This window comes from Dunckerocampus dactyliophorus, chromosome 16 (assembly GCF_027744805.1).
Source record: "Dunckerocampus dactyliophorus isolate RoL2022-P2 chromosome 16, RoL_Ddac_1.1, whole genome shotgun sequence".
NCBI lineage: Eukaryota > Metazoa > Chordata > Actinopteri > Syngnathiformes > Syngnathidae > Dunckerocampus > Dunckerocampus dactyliophorus.
The window spans coordinates 4228833-4253986 of NC_072834.1; the positions used below are offsets into that span (position 1 = coordinate 4228833).

General features: G+C 41.4%; 1 protein-coding gene across 2 annotated transcripts in view; it reads left to right on the forward strand.

Moving 5' to 3' along the window:
* The window catches only part of LOC129168876 (homeobox protein PKNOX2-like), a 96183-nt gene that overhangs the window by 19892 nt on the left and 51137 nt on the right, over window positions 1-25154 (forward strand). Inside the window, exon 2 of one of the 2 annotated variants that reach the window (XM_054754645.1) lies at window positions 2982-3056. The exons of the other annotated variant lie outside the window; for it this stretch is intronic. The gene's annotated coding sequence lies outside the window, so the exon portion shown is untranslated. The remainder of the gene's footprint in view (window positions 1-2981; window positions 3057-25154) is intronic. 2 annotated transcript variants of the gene reach the window in all.

A 25154-nucleotide genomic window follows, 5' to 3' on the forward strand; every position in this document is an offset into this window, starting at 1 on the left:
GCACTTCAATATCGTGGCCAGGAGGCAGGGGGCCCGGTTGGCATGTAGCTGAGAAGATCTGCCGAGTCCGAGTTGCCTCCGTGCATCAAGGACACAGACAAGCAAGGCCGGGTGGCTGTCGTCGCCAATACTTTCCAATATATACAGTACACTGTCCTATACTCTGTCTCTGAATGCCTTGCCTATTCGTCTGCTTTTAGGCAGACTGTCCCTCACTTGAAATATGTACAGTGGGGATATTACATCGGAGGGAGGGCTTTTCGCCAGCCTGGACAGGCATGCGCATGCAAAATGTATCGCAAAACCACGGCCAATAAGAGCGGATTGTCCAATCCAGGGCGAACCGAACGGTACATGATTTTACCATACCATCCCTTATGTGTGATATCTCACAGGCCTTCAAAAAAATTTGATTTTGTGATATCGAGAGCTGTACTGGAGCTGTCATATCTAGTCTGACTAGAGCTGTCCTATCTAGTCTTTGAGCATGAACTGATGAAGCCTACTTAGGTGAGAAGTGAAACACCTTCTAACACCTGAAACCTGAACAGTTGTCTATTTATAATGTCAATAATCAATTATTAAATAATGTAATGCTGGTGGAGGATAACTTTTGTTATGTTTACCTGCACTAAAAAAAAAAAAAGGGGAGTGCATCATTTTGCCACATGCTTGCAAGGGGGCCATTATGTGTGCAGCCCATTTACTCTGACATCTTTTAGTGCATGTCAATAGGTTCTCATCATGCATGTGTGTGTGTGTGTGTGATCTGTATTAGTACTGTGTTAAACATAGCAAAGCACATAGTGAATTTCCCCTGTTCTTCTTCTTAACCTCTTACACACACACACAGACACATATCACATACAGTATCTGGGTCTCTGGTAGTACCTACTTAGACACCACACACACAGTAGTCCCCATGGAGCAGTGCTGAACTGGCTAAATACCATCCCATCAGAGGCTCTGTGTTAGCAGATTGCTGGAGGAATGAGGCCTGCTGGGAGGCCTGACCATACTCCCACTGTTATTGGGGAGGGTTAAGAAAAAGATCAGGTAGCCAGCCTTGAACGCTTGAATGAAGTTAAATCTTTTGCATGTGTGCCATAACTCGACATTAGTAGGGTTGGGTATTGTTTACATATTATCTGATACCGGAGCTAAATTGATACTTTTGAAATAGTGACGGCACTTAAATGATGCCCAAACCGGTACCACAGAAATTGATAATTGATGCACAATTCTGGTATGTTAGACAAGCATTACAACGTTTTTTGCTAGTTAATCCTACATGCAGGAGTTGTCTCTTAATTGAGGAAACGTACGTTGCTTACAAGACATTACTTGCACAATATCACCTTCAGGCACATGTAGCAGGTGGCTGAGTCGCCATCTCTTGAGGTGAAGTACAGTAGTAATCCCTCATTTATCGCGGTTAATTGGTTCCAGACCCAAGCATGATAAGTGGCTTTCTGCAAAGTAGGATTCCTTATTTCTAAATAGAATACTTTGGTAGTTAGAGTACAGAAAACCTATTTATGTCTAAATATGTTTTTTAACCCTTGCAAGGGTACTGGAGGATACATGGGAGTTTGTCCAACCAATCTACATGTGCTTTCTAGACTCGGAAAACGCATTCGACCATGTCCTCCGCGGTGTCCTGTGGGGGATGCTCCGGGAGTACGGGATTGGTGGCATACTACCACGTGCCATTCGGCCCTTGTACAACCGAAGCAGGTGCCTGGTTTACATTGCCAACAATAAGTCCAGCCTGGTTCCGGTGAACGTTGGCCTCCACCAAGGCTGCTCTTTGTCACCGATTCTGTTCAGGCGATGCGGTCCTAATGGCCTGGTCAGACTGTGACCTTCAGCATTTCCTGGGGCGGTTCTGGGATGAGACTCAGCACCTCCAAATCCCAGGCCATGGTTTGGAAAAGGGTGGATTGCACCCTTCAGGTTGGCAGTGAGGTCTTGCCCCAGGTGGAGGAGTTCAAGTATCTCTGGTCTTGTTCATGAGTGAGGGAAGGTTGGAGCTTGGGGTCAACAGGCAGATCGGCGCAGTGTCTGCAGTAATCGGTCACTGTACGGACCGTCATGGTGAAGAGAGAGCTGAACTGGAAGGCAAAGATCTAAATTTATTGGTTGATCTATGTTCCCACCCTCACCTATGGTCATGAGCTTTGGGGCGTGACCGAAAGAATGAGATTGCGGATACAAGTGGCTGAAATGAGTTTACTCCATAGGGTGGCTGGACTCTAAGAGATAGGGTGAGGTGTTCGGCCATCCAGGAGGGGCTCATTGTAGAGCCGCTGCTCCTTCACATCGAGAAATGCCAGTTGAGGTGGCTTGGACATCTACTCCAGATGCCTCCTGGACACCTACCTTGTGAGGTGCTGAGGGCATGCCCAGCCAGGAGAAGGCCCCGGGGCAGACTTAGGATACGCTTGAGGCATTATGTCTCACAGCTGGCCTGGGAACACCTTGGTGTTTTCCCGGTGGAACCGGAAGAGGTGGCCGGAGACCGTAAAGTCTGGACTTCCCTACTGAGACTGTTGCCCCCGCGACCCGGATCTGGATAAACAGAAGGAAATGGAATGGAATAGAGTCTTTTTGACATGAACACTCATATAGTCCTACAGTCACCTTTACACTTGTAATACTTGATAGAGTAGACATAATTAGAGTAAATAAGCAATTTAAGACACACAGTACATAAGACTGATGCTCGTGTGTTACTATAAATGTGTTCCCTTGGGGACCTGAAAAAAGGGGCAGACAGGAAGTGACGTCGGGGTTCCGACAATGTGGCAATGGTCGCAATGGTCGCAAAACTATGTACATTTTATGCCTTACTATAACATACTTGTAAATTATCTACTGACTTCAGGTGAATGAGATGGGTTTTTTTTCTGCGGGGGAAAAAAGAGTTTATGATTGTGCTCTTTAATAGTGATAAAACATATTATTTTTGATGTTGGCAGGTTGACAAGAGTTGGACCCTGAGCCACGGTGCAAACGCTAGCGAAAGCTGCTGTGCTGCTGTGGGCCAGCTAACTGTAAGTTCATTCCTCTTTGTTTGGAAATTAACAAAGCACTAGTTGTGTTTTTGGCTGTCTAGTTTATCTGCACATTTAACATACACACATCAGATCAGTGGGATTCCTGCTTTAGTTCATTTTCTCTGAAGTCCCAGTTTACAAGCACAAGCTCTAATTTGGTCGTTGGCCCAACGCTGTGTGTCTCTTAAACCCTACAGGGTTCTGGTGATTTGATTGGAAGTGTTGATCCAAAATCAGAGGAAAATGTGGCAGGGGGGGAGCGAGCCATGTGTCAGAAATATAAATGTTAATGAGTGTATCAAGTTATATGTTGACGCTTACAATATTTTGTTTGCTGACATTTTTTTTTTACATTTGATATTTACGTTTTGTTCACTTCTTGAGTGAGTTTAAAAAAAATATAACAACACCACCAGTTAGCAATAATGTTACCAGTAGTGGATTAAAACAGTGATTTTCAACTGGTGGGGCGTGACCTGAAAGTGGGTTATGGAGCCGTTTTCAGCGGGTCGTGGGTCTTTGTCTGGAGAAAAAAAAAAATTAATGACCCGTAGTCCAGGAATGCACCGTGCATTCTTGTCTGTGCCATTTGCTTTCTGTGCCACCACGAGGTGCGTGTCATGTTTATGGGCGACTTTGTCAAGCTTGAACGGGAGGGGAAGGAGGTCGAGTGGGGATGGACATGCCGTCCATGCGACACACAGCTACAGATATCTGCTGGAGAAGGGCACGCCATAAAGAGACAGACAGTGTCACACCGCTGCAGCTCAGGTTGTGTTGCAAACAGTCCCTTTTTAAATATACGATTTTTGAAAAGTTTGAGTCGAAAAATGTCCGCAATTTGGGTCGGGAGCCATTTGCTCGACGTGCTAACAAGGTGAACAGAGTGAAGCAGAGCGGGAGGAGGGCAGGCCTTCAGCTTGTGCCTGGGCATGCCCATATAAGGATGTCCGGGTAGCATTGACGTCGGTGGAACTCGATGTTAAAAAAACTGTAAAACACAGCGTGCAGCGCCGTCCAAAACTGCTTTCAGGGCTCCATTCCAAATGCGCAAACCTGTGGCATTGTTTAACACAAGAATACAACATTGTAACAACATTTATAGGTCAGAAAACATTTAATAAAATAAAATAGCTGTTAATGATGATCAGTGAATGAAAAGTATTGCTTAATGTAGCTGAATAAGGCATAATCTGTTCTTATTGAGAGTTGTTACTGTTGATTGTTGGAGACCTCAGATGCTTCAGGTCTTTGTGTGTTGCGTCTTTAGTTGAGATGATGTCAACTTCAATTCATCCGCTCCCTTGATGTCTTTGTCAAAAACTTGTTTGGCTTTCTCTGATGCTCCATTTAACTTGATGTAGATTTTACAGTTGGCTCCAAGTGCCTTGAATAGGAGGTAGAGTAGTTGCCCACATAGCAATGGGTATTAAAGACCGGGGGTCTTGTTGCACTGTGCCATTTCTGTGGTCCTCTATAAATGCCAGACAAATCATGTAGCCAGTGTCCGCGGCCTTTAGCTTTTAAGTGCTCCTCACTGTTAACCTCCCTCTACCGACCCCAAACCTCCTCAGATTCCCCACCAAGGATTGTTTTACACATAATTGCATTTGCCTTATTTAACTTAAACCTGAATTAGGTTTGAGCTTTTCAACTTGTTCCAACGTCCGCCCCTCCTCAGCTTCAAATGAGAACGTGGGGGCCAAAACTGAAAGTTACAGGACAGTGACAATAATTCCCAGACAAAAGACAGTCTGAAGCTGTTTCAGATACATGTACAGTAGTTCTTGTAGAAATGCCTGCATTAGCTGTACTAATGCTACTAATGCTAAAAGGAACTCTGAAGGGTGGAACCATCTTACTTTAAGCAAAGCAATGAGACCTTGGACGCTATTGTTGACAGCAGCCGCTTGATGTTCTATTGTGGACAACCCACTAGGGACTCGCTCATACACTATTGTGGGAGCCAGCCTCCCGTTTCCCGTTTGAGCCCTTGGCACCTGATTTGTCAGCCAAAAATTCCATTATACCCTTGTCCCCCTCTCCCTTCCATGCCCTGGGACCATTGTAGCCTAAGTCCCCATCCCCTGGCTTTCCCCCTCTTTCTGTGCACATACCCAAAGCAACATTCAGCTGTGGAAGACACTGTGCTATTGCCCATGGATTGGTGAGTGGGCAGCGTGCCCATTGCATTGCTTCCTTGATGAAGCCCTTTACAGATCGTGTTTCTGCCACCTGTCATTCAGCTTAGGAGGTACTGAGGGATGTGTGTGTGTGTGAGAGTGTGTGTATGTGTGTGTGTGTGGAGGTGGGGGAGTGGGCAGGGGTTTGAGGGGGGTTGTATTGCCACAGTAATGAGTTTCACATTGTAGCATTATTGCAGCCATTCTCTGAACATACTGAGGCCACATTTCAGCGAGAATGACGTAAAAGCAGGAGCTGAGATCTCTAGATATACACCGCGTTTACATTCATTTTTTATTTATTTTTTTGAAATATTTCGAGTGTTTTTTTTTACTCCTTCAATCCCAGCCTTTTTTCAAAAGACATCCCCTTCAGTATCGGCCATTTCTGAAGATTTTGACTGATCTTTCAAGGCACACAGAATATTGTATTCTATGGCTACATGAACATAGAACCTATTTAAGAAAGTTTAGACTCCCGTCTTTCATCAGAAAAAAAAAAGTTTGTTTCTGCCTTTTTCCGTTCTTTAGTGATCAGCAGTAGAACATCGGTAAGTTTCAGGGAAATATCAGTTCCCAACAAGAAAAGGGGAGAAAACCAGCTTTTTGTGAAAAGATACATTTCAAGCATAACTTTCACTTTGACACAAATATTTTTTGCTTTTGTGACAACTCAAATATCTTCACACATAAACAACACAAAAAGGGGTTGTTTTACATCAAAATGACAATTTATTTACAAACATAACACCATGAACTATTGACAATTTTCACATTTGGAACTGAAATCTGTGTGTGCACGTGTCCACATGTGTGTGCGCGTGTGCATGCGTTAAAATTTCCCCACAATGCGTAAACTTTACACTCGTGCACGCTACACTCCCCCACGCTCTCTCACGTTCTCCTTCCTGTCATGTGTGATTTGTCGTTAACGTGATCCCTGCTGAGCTCTTATCAAATGCACTTCTGCCACCTTGTGGCCGTTTTTATAGCTTACAAATGCTCTGAAGTGTTACTGCATTAGTGGAGAGTTGCATCATCACCTCGTTTTGCCTCTCGGGCAAAAAAATGTAAAAGACGTAAAAATACGTTGTTGGGATCGGGCGTTCGGGTTATAAAAATGTATAAATACGTCTTTGGTATTGAATAAGTTAAGATTGATTTCATTATTAAACCACAACAGTGCTCTTGGTCAAACCAAAATGTCAATACACCTCAAACTTGAATGTTTAAGAAAGTAAAAGTGAGATGGCTATCTTAGGAGAACCTTTGGAGGAGAATGTGTGTTCCTGGTAGCTTCATGTTCAATTTTTCTCAAATATTTGGCAATAAATTTGGGTCTTATTTAAATCTTTTAAAATCACCGTCAAAGTGGTTGTGTTTGTGTTACTGTGGTAACTGCTAGGTGACCCTTGTATCAGTATACACATGCTGCACGTAACTGTAAGGACGTCAGCTTAAAGCTCAACCAAAGCAATGTTGGAAAAAGAGAGCACAATTCAAACCAGGGGTTTTCCAAAGTGTGGCCCAGGACATTGTAAAATACAATTCAACAAGAACATTTAAATTAAAACAACTGGAAAAAAAAAGAGCAGTCATTTTCAATATTTAATATTAGGTGAAGAAAGTCATAATATTAAGAGGTACAAATTGCATAAAGTTGAAATATTATAGGAAAAAAACGTTGTCATATGAGGAACAAAACAAAATTTGGGGAAAATTAGGTTTGAAAAAACATATAATATTATGATAATAATAATAATATGACAATAAAATCTAAATAATACAACAAAAAATATACAAGACAAAAAATAAAATTTAAAAAAATAGCAAAAAAATGTAATGTAAAAGTTCATACTAATAATAGGCTTTGGCACTGATAACACAAAGCTGAGATGCAGATTTTTTTTTCTTTATATAAAGTATACTGTAGAAAATGTACTGTAAAAGTGGCCCCACATCCTTTGATTTTCCAGTGTCCGGCCCTCGGTGGAAAACGTTTGGACACCCCTGATTCAAACCACAAGTTCTTAAATGGGACAAAAGTAAAAAACAAGCAAGCAGTCTGAGACCAGCATAAGTCATAAATAACTTCATAAAACAAAACACTGTGTGACCAACAGCACCGTTTGAAAGCTAACGCTTTCAACAGTCACATGCTGGTCTCGGACCCTTCTCACGTTTTTGACATTTGCCCATCTGTGTGCTTGTGGTTTGTAGTTACTTCTGTTTTCCTAAAATCAGTTGAGCTTAGCTTTTAGTGGATGTTCTCCTAGTTACATGGACATGTCTTTAATGAAATTGAGCAATTAGCATAGCAGCACAGACACAACCCAGCAGCCCCCAGGTACCGGGGTGCTGCACTTTTAAAAGGTTACCACTTTTAAACCACCGGTAATCTTGATGCTCGTAAAATGGTATGCAGAACAGGCAGTCTTCGTGAAACTGCATCCAAAACAATGAGACACTCTCTCTGACCTTGCAAAAAATGTAGGGTTACGGTTATGCTTTTCATTATTAATGTCGCTGTGTGATACCACATTTTCCTGCATTGCATTTACTACCTCCATGAGAAAATCCATCCATATCCATTTCTCCCTCACCGCACTCTTTACCCTACCAACCCTAATTGTAATTATGTTGATTTAACTTGGACACATGCGGCTCCCCTCCTTGCCGTCTGAATGGAAGCTTATTAGTTTATCTTTTTATATTTATTTTTTCCCATTTCTCAGGGTCCCTGTCGGCATTTCCAATTACTCTTGTCGTACGGCTGTAATTGCCTCCATGCTAATGGCTGCTAGACAATCGTGCTAAATGAGGTGAGGCCAAGAGGCTAGGAGCCTGACTTCATTAAGAGCTAATGGGATTTTATAAGGGGGACTGAAGACCCAGCTCATCAAAAACAGGAAGATGGAAGAAAACAAAACAGATGGAGGGGGAAGAGCCGAATCACCACTCTTCTAACTAAGCTACACTTTCTCTTAAAAAGAGAAATACAATGCTGCTACTGAAAGATTGCTCTGTGATTTGCTAATAAAAAGGAAGTTAGGTAAATACGAGATTTTTTCCAGCTTTCGAATCAACATTAAATGTAGCAGTTATGTGTTTTGTGCTCTTGGAAAGCGCCGCAAGTAAATTGTTGGCAATTTAACAACAATAAATGGAGTGGATGATCTTGTCCAAGGCCTCCCACATTTTTCACACTTCTTTCAATTATAGAGAGACTGTGGTGGGTGCAAAGATTGGATGAATGGATGTGAAGGCTTTTGCATGCCAGGACGCATGTGTTGTAGACCAACAAACACTACCAGAAACATGACAAGAAACCCATTTTAAAGTCATTTTGACTGTTAGACCAATGATGAAATGTACCAATTTGAATACGGTACAGTAGATGGGTAATGTAGATGTTCCAAGAGTACTTGCCAATGTCGAAGAACCGTGAGTAATTGATACGGCCATAAAAATGTCCATAACCCTTCTCTCTTCATTTGCCATTGTCCACTTGCGGCACAAGTCCTAAGTACTGTATGCCTCATACACTTTTTAAATGCATTTCCAAATATAATCCAGATAGATACTCACTACTAATAAATAGGTATGTCCTGATCCACATTTTTTGGCTTCTGATCCGATCCGATTTTTTTTTTCTTCCCGTGCGAGCAGTTGCGGAGCCGGAAATTTTTCATTGGGGTTGCCAAGGTGAGACCATTACTCACGTAGGGGTAGCGATAAGTTGATACCTGAAATGTCTAGATGGCCAGTGGGGTGGCCAGAGAGTGACCAAGGCTGGCCACGGCCACCACGTAGCTCCGCCACTGCGTCCGAGGTCTCGCACAGTGGCACAGCAGTGCGGGCATTCTCAGCACACACAACACACTTCAGGCCTTCAAAACAAGAGCACCACATACTGTCTGATAGTGTCAACAAAGTAACGGTGTCATAAAAAATATCTTACATTCGTAACGCAATTGGTGACTATGTCTTACTGAACCACAAGCACGGTCATTACAGTTTGTTAAGGCTTTTGTAGCAGCATGTGTGCAGAGGCTGACATCCCCATGGAAAAGTTAGCCAAGCTACATCCATTTCTGAAATACTGGGCGAAATTGGTCAATGATTTACTGCATCAATAAATGTAAGGATTTTTGCATTTAGTTATCGGACATTTTATTCACCGTTACAAAAGTACACACTCTGTCCTGCTAAAAAAAAAAAAAAAAAAAAAAAAAAAAAAAAAAGAATTAGGAATAAATAAAATGGAATTTGGGGAAAAGAATAAAAGAGATTTCATAGGACCCTCAGTCTGGCCGTCAGGTTCGTTCTTGAGGCCAGCAGGCGAGAAAAGGCGTTTCTCCACGCCGCATCCACATAATCTATACTACTTGTAGTATACTTGTAGTATACTGTATACGTTTTGTTACCTTCGGGTTAATGGTCAAATAGGTTTTGTGGCTCCAAGTGGGTTTTAATTTGGTGGAAACGGGCCCAAATGGCTCTTTTGATGCTAATGGTTGACGACCCCTGGTCTGGATGACAAACTAATAGAATTTGAAGAAAGTACGAAACACATCGTGTATAGTCTCCATAGAAAACAACAATCAAGAAGTATTGTTTCATTTTTACATCTTTTCCTTATCCATGAACTGTTATCCCCCAAAAAGTTTCCCCATCCAGGCTGCTAATCAACCCTTCAGTGTCGTAAGTAATGATTCCCCACTGATCTGTCTGCCCTTGAAATTCACTGAGCCATTCATCTCAGTGAAATGATTGTGTTCCCTTTGGACTAGAGTGTCATTGTGGAGTTTCAAGATGAGTTACCACATACTTTAATTTGCTTCACCATCTTAACGTTGACATGGCTTGTCTGCTGTTGGTTTCAGCTCAGTGCTCTTTTGGGCTCTTGCAGATGAGAAACCTGCCAAATTCTATTACACGCTGAATAAACCAACGCATTCACCTGTGAGCCGAATGCATGCTGGAGTCAGATGGGTAATGGATAGTGTTAGGTGGCTGTATTATTACCATAGCCTCGACTTGGGTTCATTCTCTGGAAGTTAAGAGGAAGTGAGTGGTAGTGCTTAACCCCCTTTTTTGTAGGGAAAACATGAAAGTGCATGTTCAAGCTCGTGAAACTGCAGTATGTCAGTAACCTGGTTAATTAGCTAATCGGTTGGCGGCCCAGTGGTGCAATACAAAAGAAACTAAACAGCATAACAAAGAAGAATACGTTGCATGTAGCTCTCTACAGCTCTTACGTGCGGTCGCTAACATTTTAATGTGTGCTTAAATGACATCTGCTTTGTTCCAAAGCCATAGAAAAAAAATCGCTGACTGCTCCTGTAGTCTACTTTTGACACAACTTCAAACTACGAAGCAAAGGGCTGCAAATGTAAAGTAAATATAAATGTACAGCGAATGTATAGAGAGGATTAGACAAACAGCAGGGCTATATTTGTTCTGGACATAGAACAGAGATAAAGCATTGGCTGTTTAATGCAGGAAATGTGCATGTAAGGTTTTGGTTTGCTGTATTCCTGAGCCAAGGCAGTAAAGCGGTGCAGGCAGGAGTGAATATTATGAGAGTTACTGTCCGTTGAAGCCGCTGCCCATAGGTGGTTTGGCCTCCTTGCTCGCGTGTCTACCTAACATGGTGGAGTAATGGTTATCAGTCAGCCATTATAGAAGATGTGGGCTGAATCCCATGTCGATGCTTTGACCAGACCCAGAAGTGGATCTCACTCTGCCATATTGTCAAGCGTCCTAAATGTCTTAGGCTACGTTTCAAATGGAATACATCTGTCGGTACACTACTAAAAGTAGATAGTCATTCCTCACGACATTGCGGTTCGAACACTGCGCCCTTAGTCTCTTGCGTTCTATTGGGGCCTGAGAAGTGACGTGTGTGACAGCAGCTAGCTAGAGTTGACTGTGTTCAGCTGAGTGTGGAGAGCACAAGTGACTGGCGTGAGTTGTGGCCAACAGCAGCTCCTGTGTGAATGCCACCCATCCATTTTCTTCCGCTCATCCGGGTCTGGGTAGCGGGGGGAGCAGTCTCAGTAGGACTTCCCGGTCCCCGACCACCTCTTTGAGTTCCACCAGGAGGACACCAAGGCGTTCCCAGGCCGGCTAATGCTAAAAACATATTTAGAAGGTCTTAAACAGGTTTCTATGCTGTAACTATGAAAATATTCAATTTATGAATAAGGAATCCTACTTTGTGGAAATTCACTTATCACAGGTGTGTGTGGAACCGGTTAATCATGATAAACGAGGGATGACAATACTGTGTAACCCAGTGATGTGCGGTCAAGGGAGGCAGTGTCCTGGTGAAAACTAAAAAAAAAGAATTATAATATCTATCTATCTATCCATCCATCCATCCATCCATCCATCCATCATTTTCTATGACGCTTGTCCTCACTAGGGTGGCGGGGGTATCCCAACTGACTTCGGGTGAGAGGCGGGGTACACCCTGGATTGGTAACTAGCCAATCACAGGGCAACTAATAATAACATAATCTAAGATAACATAAAAAACATGTTAATATTTGTTTTTTATTCTTCTTATTGTTATGATGGCACCAAAAGAAGGACGTCTCATTTCTCCAAACACCCCTCGCTCCTTGGGTAATCTCCTCAACTCCTCGATGGAGCAAACATCGAAACAGAGGATGGAGGAACGAGGGGCTTATAAATCACAAACTGATACGGCCTCTGTCAAATTAAACCACAAAACTGTGGTTTTAGCGGTTATTTGCTAAATGTTTCACCATTGCTGGAATGCACAGCACGCTCGTAAGACCAGATGAGCTGAAGAGATCTCCGTACAAAACCTTTTAAAATGACCACAGGGAAGAACAAAGCGAACTTAACCAGATTAAAGGAATTAAAAGAAGAATGTGGCTCTGAAGACATAAAAACCACAGAGCAAGACTCTTGACAGTGACCAGGTGGAACAACAAAATATCTGGCAGGGTATTACACAACCCAAGGACATCAATACCCTACAAACTAATGAGATGACTATTCTAGAAGCAGTACACCCCCTTCCTGATTTCTTATTTTTGTCACACTTAAATGTTTCATATCATCAAATTTGTTTTTAGTGACTGTAGAGCGCATAGGGCATTTTTGTATGTGGCATTTATGACATTGTTTCTGATTTAGCATGTACTAAAAAGGTGTCTGGATGCAAAGGAAATATGGAGTTACAGGTGCTCACCACTCATGTATAAATAACATTTTTTGACCAAAAATCTGCGAATTTGAGGGGCCGAAACTGCCGAATCCTGAATATGCGGGGATCCACCGCACAAGGTGCCTGGATACAAAGCAAATGTGGACTGATCGCATCGAGTTCATGTGCCTCATGCAAGCTTTGTATCACAAATGTTGGAAATGGAATGTGGAAGATGTTATTTTTTTCATATTCCAACTGAATAAAAATGTTGAAAAAGTCGTTTAGTAAAAATGTTGTGATCTTTGTGTCCAGACTTCAGGGACACCCTGTACTGCGGGGTGCACAGGGGTCGCCAACCCGTCGATCGCGATGGGCCAGTTGACATTGGGACTTTGCCAGTCGATCCTGAAAATGAGGAAAAATAAATGCATTATGACATCAGTGCCCTCCCCTCAGGGAGACTAACTAACAGGCACGTATTGTGACCGCTGAACGAGCCCGTACACCTCGCCGCTCTCCAGGCACGCACCAGCCCTGAGCCTACATGTACATTTTGCCTGGGTTCATGGCTGAAACACCGAAACATGGGATGTTGTGTTCAAAATGGTAGGTGGCCACTGCTGTAGCAGAATTGTGAGCTAGGTTGTTACTCATATTGTCTTTTTTTTCTGACTTTGTAACATTTTACATTATCATGATAGCATTTTCCAATTGAGTTTGAATAGGACCTTTGGGCTTGGTTCATCTATTTTGGTCAACATCGTTAGAATGACAAACCATCAAGTATAGCCCCCAGAAGCGGTTGAATTAGGTATAAATTGAAATTGGTAAAGCAGTAATAAAGATAACATTACATTTACTAGTTGGAAATCCATTAGAAATGCAATTCAGCCAGTCTGAAGAATACTCAGTGGAGCAGATGTGGCTAATCATTTGGACTGCAGGATGTTTATGCTGCCTAAATTCCACCCATTCTACACTTGTGTTTTAAGGCTTGGACCTGGCAGGAACAGCTGTCCTACAGCTGCCATTTTGCCTGTATTTGGTGGCGGTGCTGTGTGTGTTGTGGAGGTAGTACCAAACCTCCTGGGTGAGTGCCCTGTTATGCCAGTCTCCCTGGCAACAAGAGCTGAGCCTGTCTCAGTATTTTCTGTGTGTGTCAATGGGGTGAAACCGGCTGGACTGTCAGAATGTTAGAGTTAAGGGTTCACATTGATGTTCCCTTTTTCTTTGAACTGGCATCGATTGACCAACGATAGTGTCAAGGCTGAGGTGGCATCCAGATATTCTTACTTGGTTCCAAATAAACACATTCAAGTCAATGTGATCTGCATTCTGTTTCTATTTCTTTAAATGATGTAAGAAAAGGGGATTGCTTCAGGGTTACAACATTTGTTTAGCAAGAAAGTCATGGAAAAGAAGAGAAAGGCAGGATGGAGGGAGGGAGGGGGAGTTGAATTAAGGGTGATAATCCAGGGGATACTATGGATTCATGGATGCAGGCATTTTTATGTGCAGAACGCAGGTCACAGTTTTAGTTTGGTTGCTTTCAAATTTTCTATGCAACAGTAAATGCCTTACAAGCTGGAGTTGCACTAAATGAGGTGACCAAAGAGCTTCCTCATGATTTTCTTCAGTAGGTGGTCATATAGTTTTGGCTAGTCAGTGTATCTCCAGTATGGATTGGAGGTACAGCGTACATCAGTAAATGTATACATACACTTTATATGGAACGCATTTTTTTTTATTAAGCTCATTAATTAATATTACTGTATATTTGATGCATTTACAGTAACAGTTGCTGGTTTTGGCAATTATCAAGTATACTGTTCAGTCTTTTTTTTTTTTTGCACCCACCAACCTTCTGCGCAGAAAACATTTGACTAAACAGTCCGAGTTTGTGTTGTGTTCTGTTAGAAATACTGTACAGTCGAGGACAATACGCTTGCAAAACAAAAGCACAGTAACAGGCGCTAGCTATGACACATGAGCTGCTACTGTGTGTTGGCTGATTAGGCGTGAGAGTGTGTGTGCGTGTGAGTGTGAGTGTGTGTGTGTGTGTGTGTGGTGGAGTGACAAAGTGTTTGATGTAGAGGACTGTTAAACTAACTCTATCCAACTTTGATGGCTAAAATTAAGGCTAAAGAGGCTAAAATTAAGTTCACCTTCATTTTTCAATCAAAAGTAGTAACCATGGTGGCGGTGGGGTTATGTTATGGGCAGACGTATTATGGACAACGAACACAGGTGCATTTAAGTGATGCACAGAGATACCGTGAAGAGATCCTGAGGCCCATTCTGTTTAAGGCCTTCTAAATGTGTTTTTTTTTAGCATTATCAGAGCCCTCTAGACATGAAATAACAATCCTATAGTCACTTTTACACTTGTACTGCCCAATATAGTTGACATAGTTATAGCAAATAAGACATTTTATACATAAATAAGACATTACATACTCACACGTTAGCATTGACAGCATACTTGGTGGCTGTTGTCTCATCAATGTAACACTCCTGACACCTAGTGTCCAGTGTACAGGAGCTGCTGTCAGCCACAACTCACGCCAGTCACTGGCACTCTCCACACTGCTGCACTCAGCAACTCTAGCTAGCTGACGTCACACACGTCACTTCCCAGGCCCTACCTCGTAAAGGCGCACACAATGTCACAGATATTATACTACATATAATGTACATACGTCTTGTAAGCACCCTATATTTGTATTTTTGTTCTTTTAGCCATTTTTATGATTGAAAATCCTTAATTTGGGCCATGAATACAAATAGTTTGCTCATATATGCATATGTTTTGACTCATAATAGTGATCCTTTATTGAGTGTGAGCACGATGTTCGAACCGCGATGTTGCGAGCGGCGACTATTCATTGAAACTGTGACATTTATTGAGTGTCTTATTAGCATTCTTCTTATTGTAACAAATTCGTCACGTCAGGCTTTCCATCCATTTTAAGCCCAAAAGCAATGTTTTCCATGGTTGTTTTATATTAATTTATTGAAGAAATATAGTAAGAGCAGTTGAATTGTAATAATTGACGTCCTATTAAAGTATTGGAGTTGTTAAAGGGCTTTAAAATGAGCGTTTGGAAATGAGCTAGCTTACCTGACACACTGCCATTTTGGGGGAAGCCATGTCCTGGGATAGTCACATGACAGCCACTCCAAATTACTTACTATACATCACTTCGAGCTTCATGAGCAAGTACGACGCATTTTAGGGCTCGCATGGGTTTTTATTTGCATTAAAATGTAAACGTGATGCAAGTCACAAAGTGTGATGAATGTGGCGTCACAATGACAGGAAAGGACCCGATATAACTGGTGAGTTGTGTTTCCATAGAAACAGACCTCCTGTGAAAAGGTCACTATCAAAGGTTTTCTAAGAGAAAAGCAGAGGAATGGGAGAAAGGGAGTCAGACAAGAGCAAAACAAATACAGCTTTATTATTCTTTTGTATTATCCTCCCCAGCACCCACCCTCCCCCCGTACAAATATTCCAGCAATGGTAAAAATGATGAATTTAAATAGCGCAATTACATCTCAGAATAGCGAGAGTTGCGGCTCTTAAAAAAAAAAAATCTTTATTCTCTTTTGAAGTCAGCAATTGAAAAGAGAGAGTGGTCGGCAGTCTGCACTACGTATGAGCTTTGTGTTTCCGTGCAGATACCTCGCCTTCTCGCCCCCTCAATCACTGGCAGCTCCTTCCTCCGCTTCCTCTCAAGTCATTTTAATTAAGTCAGCCTCTCTGGCATGCTAGGCAAGATAATTGGAGAGGGCTTTTTGGATGCCATTTACTCTAAATGACTCTTCTTTCTATTCTCTCACAGTTTCTCCACTCCCTGGCAAGGAGTTGCCTATCTCCTACCTCCTTCCTGTGGTTCTATCCTATATTCAAACACTAAATATAGATTAACCTCTTCAGTGCATCTGAGGGGGTTTCCTGTGAATTGTAAATTTTAGCCAACACGGCAATTTATTTGAAACGGCAAATCAGGCAAAGCAATTTATTGGCAACGAAGAGGTGCTTTGAACTTTCCTCTTGAAAAAGTTTGTTTCTTGGGAGTTTCTGAGAGAGAACATCTAATGGAAATGTCTTTAACATCTTAAAGCATAGTTTGAAAAAGACCAAATATTCAAATCTACAAGGTCTACATGGATGATCTTGGCATCAAAGTAAAGGGGAGACTTGATGGTTACTGTAGATATGAACATGTAAATATCAATGCTACTGGGTACGCTTAAAACCTGCTTGTTCAGTGAGTTGTAGCGGTGGAGGAATGATACTTCTGGATTTGTCTTTGACAAAAAATTTTCATAGTCGAATCTGATTTGTTAGACTGAAAGCCACTGCTGAACAAAAAGACTATTAAGGCTCGTCCCAATTTTGACAGAAAACGTCTTCATGATCCGCAATACCGTTGGGAAAATACTGTCTGACGAGAAAAAAGTGGAACTTTTACGTCTGGCGTAAAAGCAACACCGCATCTCAGAAAAAGAACATCATACCAACAGTAAAATATGGTGGTGGTAGTGTGATGGTCTGGGACTGTTTTGCTGCTGAAGGATCTGGAAGATTTGCTGTGATAAATAGAACCATGAATACTGCTGTCGGCCAAAAAAATCCTGAAGGAGAATGTCCGGCCATCTGTTGGTGACCTCCAGCTGAAACCAACTTGGGTTCTGCAGCAGGACAATGATCCAAAACACACCATCTTTAGACCAAGACTTTGGAGTGGCCTAGTTATGTCCTAACCTGAATCCTATTGCGATGCTGTAGCATGACCTTAAAAAGGCGGTTCATGCTGGAAAACCCTCCAGTATGGCTGAATTACAACAATTCTGCAAAGATGAGTGGACTAAAATTCCTCCACAGCGCTGTAAGAGACTCACTGCAAATTATCGCAAACGCTTGATTGCAGTTGTTGCTGCTAAGGGTGGCCCAACCAGTTATTAGTTTTAGAGGGCAATCACTTGTTCACACAGGGCCATGTAGGTTTGGATTTTTCCCCCCCTTAATAATAAAACATTTCATTTAAAAATTGCATTTTGTGTTTAGCTGTGTTGTCACTGACTAATATTTAAATTTGTTTGATGATCTGAAACCCGCAACCCCAGTGAGGATAACCAGCATAGGAGATGGATGGATGATCTGGAAAATTTAAATGTGACAAAAATTTTCACACACCTGTATTTATTTAGTGACACAGAAAGCAGTTCACATAGATGCCCAGTTCTTACTGGTACTCCCCTGTTTATTCATGTCTCGGTGAAAATTATGACTTTGCAGTCCAAAAGTCTCTTACTCTGGGTGATGTGGAGTCATAACTTGTCCATTTTCTTCACTAAAGACCACACATTAGCGAGGAAAATGCTCAGTAAGGAGCGTCTGTGTGCTGTTAGCTTGAGCTTAGGTTGTATTCCTTTGCGCCTTCCTCGCCTTTGTTTATGTTCTTGACGGCGCTTGCGAGCGCTTCCGCCCGGCTGGGTGATATGTGTCGACTTCCCTACTCTGGAGATTTCAGGGGTTAGTCGAAGATTCAAGATAAAAGGTTGGCGCTGCGGGATCCAATATCCAAAAACCAACATTCAAAAGCTCTTGTTGGTCTTGTCGAGAAACCAGACCCAATATGAGCAAAACTACAAAACTGCAAATCTGGAAGAGACACTGGGTTATGCAATGTGTACGTGCTGCCATCTTGACTAAGTATAGGTCTGCTTTTAAACACACACGACTTTCTGTGTAAAAATGTATGCTCAGCCGCCGGTGCCCCCATGCAATCACAACGGTACAATCTTGATCACATGACATTTTTGTATGACTTGACTGCAAGATTGATAGTCGAATCAGACTCCTCTGAATCAAATCGTCCAATAGTCGACTACTCTAAGACACCCCAGATACTCTTAGCGTTGGAACGGCTACGTGTTCAAGCTAGGCTAAAATGTGTCGTATCGGTCTTTTGCTCTATGAAGTTATTCATGACATATTTTGGTCTCAGACTGTTCGCTAGAGATGAAGTGTCATGAAGTTTTTTACTGAATTGGGAGTCACGGATAATCGTCTCTGTTCACTGTGTTCACAACTCTTCTGTTCAATGTGTGAGCTCCGTGGAAAAAGCAACAGATCTGGTCTTTGCCGCAGATCAAGTCTTCTTTCCTCTTCCTGCCTGAGCTGTCACAAACTCAACAAAATGAACGACTGACTCACTCGTCTCACGAGTTTCACTGACTCACAGGTGCTCGACGAAGACTCGGGTTTCACTGACTCACAGGCGCAACTTGTTGCACGAGTTTCTGCGCATGCGCTCTGTGGTGGGCAACTCAAGTGAATCGATTATCCGATTTACTTCAGTGACGGACTCATAAGAACTTGAGTCAGTAAAAGGAATAAACTTTCCCATCATTACTGCTCACTCTTTTTCAGCAGTTTCCTATTTAAAGTGCTCATGTCACCAAAAAATGTTTGAAAAAAGCCATACAAAAATAAAAGTATTCACTGATTAAAATGCCACGTCATACTGCAGTGATTGACACTGACAGTTCTATGCAGAGGCTCAAAGATACAAGACGAGGGAGGAGCGGTTCCTATTTTCCTATCCTAAATTTGGCATGAAAACGCGTATTATTGTTCTTAAAATTAAAATTTGTAGACTATTTCTAGTAAAAAAAAAAAAAAAAAAAAAGAAAAGACGTGATTTACTTACTACCACCTTGGCACAATTTTCCATGGTTGAATGTCTTCTATTGTGTTTTCACTCGCAGATCCTGTCCTGAGTCGAGGAACAATAGTTGGGACAGCCCCTACGGTAATACACATCCCAGTCCCAAACTGAGGATTATCTGAGGGCACAATATCAAAAAAATTGTCCTCGGAATGTGCCGAACATAATCCCGAATGAGAATAAGAATCTGACACGGGAAATGGCGTTTTTGGAAATATGCCTTTAAATGTTATTTTGCAAGGTAAAAATAAGATGAATGTGGTGTTTTGATACCATGAGTACTTTAAGTGATTGTGGTTTGAAGTGTTTTCCGTTTTATCAGTTACCTTTAGCTTGTAGCTGGTGTTCTGGCAGTTATGTGAATGTGTTTATTGACATTGAGCAGCCCAGCAGTCCCCAGTACTGGGTGTTTAAAGGTTAATGGAAGATAGTCCAGTGGTCTTTGATTTGCATCTACTTTGTCAGTAACTTCTCAAGGTATACACTAATTTTTAATTTCTTCTGGCATTTTTCCAGGTTGTATGTTGTCAGTGAAGCCACTCCATATATCAGAAAATGTACGTATTGTTTAATTAGGCTCAAGGCAATATATGCGATGCAGTGTTTTCATAGATTGTTTGATTGTGTCGCAATGTGTTATTTTGCTGCTGTGGTAGGAATACAATGCATGATTGATCAGCCAAAATATGCACAATGACGTGCTGAGGTGTTTTCGTGTGTGAGTTTGGGGCTCCCTCTATCAATCACGTAGGGCTCGGTCGTGCTGAAAGCGGGCTACAGTGGGCCACCCATTCAGTTAGCCGCTCTGGGGAGATCCAATGTCCTTTCGTTCCTTAACGCACTCCAGATGTCCCGCCATCTGTGTGTGTGTGTAGGGGGGAGCATGAGGCATGCACTGCTTTTCATACTTGTATAAATCAGTGAAGTTGTATTTCCCTTAAAAATGTGTATTATAATATGCTGCCATAGAAGACACTTCACTATTTGTACCCCAGACTTTCCCACTTTTATCTCTGCAAGTTTTTTGTCATTTAAAGCTCTCTCCGTTCCCCTTTCCACTCCCCTCTCTCATGTTTGTGCCGTCTCTTTTCACCGTCCAACCCTTTGTCCATCTTTGGCTGCCACAAGTTCTCCACACTTTTCGTAAGTCAGTAAGGAAGTTCTCTTTTTGTCCCGGGATGGGCCCCACTGCAAATACTTTGTGGTTATGTCAGGCACATGATCATCTTTTCATCCGGTAGGCCGGTGTCCATTCCAGCTGACTCTGGGTGAGATGCGTGTAACACACTGGACAGATTGCCAGTCATTCACAGGACTGAGTGAATGGGAAATGGGGTATTGACCTGACATAGTCAGATCCAGTAGCTATGTACAAAAAAAACAAAAAACCTATGATTTAACAACCACAGAGTTGGTAGCTACTTGCAACAACCCCCCCTTTGTCAGTAGACCTCCTTGCCGACATGCCTTAAAGTATAACTTGGACAGCCACTGTGCGTTTTTAAAGGTCTGTGTCCCAATACTGTATAGTTTATTGGAAGACTGTTGTCCAAAATCTAGCATTGATGCTGGAATTTAGACAGTTTTAAGTGTTTTTATACTGGGAACACGCAGTTTTCTCATTACCATCTGCAGATGTTTACAGTGGAGTCATCGCTATGATTTCAGGAAGCAACCATACCAGTTCGAACCATAATAGGGCTGCAACTAACGATTATTTTCTTGGTTGATTAATCTGAAGCTTGTTGTTTTTAATACCGGAGTAATCAGTTAGCCCCTAGCTAGTTAGTGATTTGATCTGTAGCATATCAGAAAAGAGACAAACATGTCCATCACGGTTTTCCAAGTCAAAGCTGATGTGTGTGAATATCATGTTTTGCTAAAACACAAAGATAATAGGTCTGCTTTCATGGATGACTAAAGAAATTGACAAATAATCACATTTGAGAAACTTAAATCAGAGCACATTTACTTTTTTTAAAATAAAAAAATGGTTAATTGAATACCAAAATAGTTGTTGATTATTTGGATAATTGACTAATCATCAATTAATTGTTGTAGGGCTAATCCAGAGTCTGACCAACAAAGAGTAGAGGCTCCTGAAGAATCTAACTCTCCATCTGATCATGGCAAATCTCTGTCCAAATAAAAACACATTCACTGGCTGTCACGCCCATTTTGGCCAACGAAAAGCCTGGAAAAGCAACCTCCTGTCCACACACAAACGCTGAAGTGTTTGAAACTCTTCACCGTGGTTGAAGTTTTCCAAAAGCTCAGATTTTAAGGACAAAAACCTTTGGGCTACTTAACGTAGTTCAACCAAGAGACAACGATAATATAAAAAAAAACAAAACGCTAAAACGATAAACGATAATTTATTAATTAGTTTTTGAAAAGCTGCGTTAGCGTGAGGGAGCGATGTTTGAACCGCAATGTAGCGAGGGACGACTGTAGACATGTCATGTCACTGATCTTTCTCTTAATGAAATATAGTGAAATTGGCATATTTCAGACATACAGTAGCTGCAAATGGTGATTAATCACAAATCATTAATTTGCAAACTGTGATTAATCTGATTACAATTTTTAAGTCTGTTGATTTGATTGGATCTACAGTATCATGCGTGACTGTCCGAACTGTTTCCTGATCCGAAACGCTTTGTTATTTTTGTTTTCATATTGTCTGTAAATCGCCTTCAGAATTCTCCATACTTTCTCTACTCCAAGTTGCGCTTCTGTGAGTGCATCTGTTCACTGCGTTACTGTGAATTGATCCAGTCAGAGCAGCCTTTTCCATGAATATTTTCCACCGCCCACATTCTGGGAAGTCGACAAACAAATAAATTGTCATGTCATTTAGTTGGAATGACCATAGCTAGCATTCTGGATTTGGATCATTATCATTATACTATTATTATTCTTGACTCATCTGTATTCACAGGCTCATTCGAGGTTGTATAGTTTGAAAATAGCGATTTTCCACAATCTTGCGGTGAAAACTGAAACATCATCTCACCCAGAAAGACAGGTGGTGGTATTTTTGTTGGTGAACAGGACTGTGATGTTAGCGCTTTTGCTAAGTCTATTTGCTTTAGGAAATAATGCAATTCCAGTTTGTCTAAATTAATGCAACAAAATGGAAACGAAAATACATAAACTCAACCGGTTTGACAGTCATTGATTCAGATCATACAGCGTTTGTCGCAGAAAATCCGCGTTCTCTTTCAGTGTAGGAGTAATGGAGAACTGGGGGGAAACCGCATCCTCATCAAATGCTATTTGATGAGCATTTATCTTGGCGACTTTGGGCTACTGATAAGTTTCAATTTACGTTTAACATACTCTATATCACAAATCTGCAGACGTCTTAAAATTTCAGATTGTATCATCTTTCAATTTCCTTTGGGGTCAATAAAGTATCTATTGATCTGTCTAATCGGGAAATACATCTTTCAGAAGACATTATGGTTTGGTACTTGAGTAACAATAAAACTATTTTTGTTCCTGGCAATGTTTTATTTATTTGGGGCACCTCTAAAAACACTAAAAAGTCAGTAGTCCTTGATAAAGCTGATGGTACAATCTAAATAGTCTTTTCATCTTTGTTTTAGTAGGCTCCAAGGGGGGGGCATCTCATTATAATAAGGGCTTTTAGCTATGTTAATGAGATTATTTGCATGCATTCCCTTTGTCATTAGGGAATTACAAGAATTTTACACGTTATTGTAGTTTTATCCATTTTACTTGAGACATTAATCGACTTTTCAAAGGCAGCAAGGAGCCGAGTATAAGTGGAATCTGTGACAGCCACACAAACATTTGCATAAATAGACAGACAACAATTGCAGTGTGATTGGACCGCCGATGCCATTGTCAGCAGTTAGCAAAGGATGCAATGAATTTTGCAAACTGTCATACCCGTGGGGAATCCTCATGTCTTCATTACAGCTGCAGGGCATATTTGAATATATGAAGGACATCCATTAATGAGTTTGGCATGAAAGAATCAAGTGGAAAGGTTATGGAGGAAAAATGCAAGCATAAAATATAATTGGACATTGATAAGGACAAATCAGAGAAAGATTTTTTGTTAAGTTAGAAGTCACTGAGACATTTTTTACAATCTTATACAATTTCATTTACATTTTCACACCTTTGGAAACTTTAATCCCTTTAGCCATGAAATAGCCACATCGTGAAAAAAGTAGCAGATTATAGTCTGGAATTTCTGGTAAATAAAACATAACATAGTGACCAGCGTATAATATTACGTCTCACGTCTTTGAATGCGTCTTCTGAATGCTTTATATCTATATTTTTGCTCATTTAGCCATTTTTATGTTTGAAAATGCTTAATTTAGGCCACAAATATGTTTTAAAAAATTGCTTAAATATGCATTTTTTGGACAAATAAAACAGCGATAATTTAGTAATGAACGCGTTTTGAAAAAACATGATAGAGTGAAGCCGCGAAACGGGAACAGCGAAGTGGCAAGGGACGTTGACGTTGATCTTCTCCTCGGATTCCGGGTCAACATTTTCAATAAAAGTAACCGTTGTAATTATTGCAGTAGATTCAGCTCCAGAACCTTCCACTTCTCTCTTCAAATACCAATGTTCACTCGCGACACAACCCAGGTTTAAGCCCTAAATATGCCTCACACGCGCATTTAGATTATAAAATGTATAGGTACTCACCACTAATGAATGATAATGTAAGATGACTGAGGATTGTCGAAGCGTTCATAGTAGTCCCTATCATTTTCCTTTTAACAGAAATGGGTCTGGGTTCTTGTGGGTTAAAAATGTCTTCACCTACCTTCAAATCTGTGTTGGAATGACAAAGAGCGCTCCAATCAACAAGTGCAGATGAATAAATGTTACCAGCATGAATTTGAAGTGTTGGTTATTGAGGAGCGGGGTGTTGCATGGTTGAGTAGGAGGTAGAGCCGCTGGATCAGGCTAATGAGGTGGTCTGGGAGTGTTGACACCGTGGTGTGTGTCAAGCTAGGTTTAGCCTGGGTGGGGAGGATTTGTAGCCTCAGGACTTCAAGTGAGACAACCTTTGCCTCTGGCTGTTTATACACAGCGTGTGTTCTGTATGTGAATGAAACAAGGTTACATTTTGGAATATCTGTATTAGGTTTTGGTATTTTTGTGTGTGATGTTAACGCTGTGATCTGTGTGTTTTGTGCACCAACACTTCCCTCATTGCCATTCTGCCCTTCCTTCTGACATTTTACTCAAGGCGATCAAGACCTGACCAAAGTCCAACACACAAATCACAAGTTGGTCAAATTTAAAAACACACTTCCTCGTGGGAAATGATGTGAATTAATTTGTTCCAGGCTGCAAACCAACGGCAGTACCGGTGTTACCAATTTAGCGAGTATTCAGAGCCCTCGAGCAACTCCATTTCAAAAAAGCAACGAGCGACAAATCTAGCGACTTTTTCCAGTGTTGTTGGAGACTGAGGCGTTGGTCACTACAACGTCTTGGCGTCTTGATCCGTCTTTTTTTTTCCTCGGGGTTGAGTTTGTGACATCCTTTGTGGCATTCCTCCAGCAAAATGCTTGGGGCGGTGTTTTCCAGAAAGTCAACTCAGTGAGCAAGCACGACTGTCTTTGACCTATTAGCTTGATAGCTTCCTTCTTCGCGAGAGACAGAGAGTGTTCAGAAAGTGTTTACAAAAGTGAACGAGTCCTACACACAGGAAATGGGCAATTATACATATGGACTAGGGATGCTCCGATTGATCGGCCACCGATCAAAATCGGCCAATTTCCCCGAAAAAGCAAGTGATTAATCTGATTATTTGAATTAAAGCCAATCACCTGTGGCTGATACTATTGCAGCAACCTTTCACCAGTGATATATGCTCTCTTGAAAAAGTAAGTCAAATATGTGAAGGTGATTTTATGGTTCCCTTTTTCATATCATATTGCCGATAGTAAATTAAAAAATGTACACTTAATCTACGTGATCG